Below are 1,480 nucleotides of genomic sequence, written 5' to 3'. Positions count from 1 at the left end.
ACATTCCCCCCTGAGGAGCTGAAGCTGCCACTCAGAGGCAAACGTGTTTCTCAAGTGCCTTCCCAGAGCCCCAAACTAGCCATAAGACCCACTTCCGGGACTACAGCTCCCATGATGCTCCGCTGTCCCGGTAAAACGCCATTCTAACCATGCCTTCAACTCCCATCGTGCCCCGCGCCCCTCAAAGACACACTGCACCTGCGCCTACAACTCCCGTGATGCTCCACGGCTCCATTGAACCTTAATATAGTTGCGCCTACAACTCCCATAATACCCCGCGCCCCAGAGAGCCCCCTTAGAGCCCCCGAGTGCCCGTCCGGACCCCGAATGGCCCCAGATTCCCCTCCCTGACCGCCAAGGCCTCCCTGAAACAGCCAGGTAACATCCCCAGGTAACAAGCCCAGACTTTCCCTCAGGATCTCTAAGTTCTCTGTTAGTGCCCACTCGATGTTCCCAAGTGTCCTCCCGTCCTCAACTTCCTTCTAAATTCTTTCCCCAGACTCAAAATTGCCACGAATGTGCTCCAGGAATGTCTCCCTGGACCCGAAGTGTCCCCCTAGATCCTTTTGGAGAAAAAGATGATAATAAAGGTGACAAAATGACTACAATTATTACAAATTAACAAATATTACAAATTATCAAAAAGGGAGAAATAAATAATCAATAAAGCTTATTTAATTAATGAAGGAAATTGTGTTATTTAGAACCATTGGCCAATGATTTTTTTGGTTGCTAATAATGGAGTTTTATTATAAATATAAAAATTTGGTTATAAAAATATAGAATAGTAATTTTATAAATAAGAAAAATATAATTATATTTTAATATTTTAGAACAGTTTTAATTTAAAGAGAAATTTATGTGTTTTTTTTCTATTTCAGGCTGTCAGTCAAAGGTGGGTGATATCATGACACAGTTATGATGGGGGTGAGGAGCAGGTTGTCCAAACAGGGCCAGCCAGCAAGGGGCTCATTCTTCTCTGTGCCCAGAGCTCCTAAGGAGACATTCAGCATCAAGATCACTCTGGAAATGCTTCTATCTGTCAGGAATGTCGTTCTATTTGTACAATTTATCAGACAACAAGATTAAATTTTCCGGCAATTTTTTTAATAGTAGCAATTGTATATAAATGAATACAATCAAAATATATTGGATATGTGTATTTGAATATATTAAAAATTTGGCAGTTAGTAATTTAGTAAAATTGAGGTTCTTATAAAGCATAAGCAAAACCAACTGGGGGTACGGGGAGGGGCTCGCCCTTCCTCACGTACTGAACAATCAAGGCCAAAAATCCCACTTATCTACTATATGTTAATACATATTAATACAGAAGTTTCTAGAAAATTCCTCCTAGTTTCTATTCCTAAAATCTACATCACTATGTGTATGGCACATGCTCTACTAATGGGTTAGGAGGTCTCTCATCCTTTTGAGGGTCTTATTTCCGATGAAGGCTCATCATCTTCATCAGTGACCG

At 41.2% G+C, this 1,480-nt stretch overlaps 1 long non-coding RNA gene across 1 annotated transcript; it reads left to right on the top strand.

Annotated features, from left to right (window-relative positions):
• Nucleotides 1-259: 259 nt before the first annotated feature.
• Nucleotides 260-1,068, top strand: LOC148220691 (uncharacterized). Its single transcript, XR_015798678.1, has 3 exons — nt 260-378; nt 500-590; nt 882-1,068. It is a non-coding gene; the product is annotated as an uncharacterized LOC148220691 (long non-coding RNA).
• The last annotated feature ends 412 nt before the right edge of the window (nt 1,069-1,480 follow it).

The sequence above is a fragment of the Sturnus vulgaris genome, chromosome 32, assembly GCF_052056855.1.
Source record: "Sturnus vulgaris isolate bStuVul1 chromosome 32, bStuVul1.hap1, whole genome shotgun sequence".
NCBI classification, from domain to species: domain Eukaryota; kingdom Metazoa; phylum Chordata; class Aves; order Passeriformes; family Sturnidae; genus Sturnus; species Sturnus vulgaris.
Note: the sequence above shows the minus strand (reverse complement) of the source record. Positions and strands in the feature narration are given on the sequence as shown.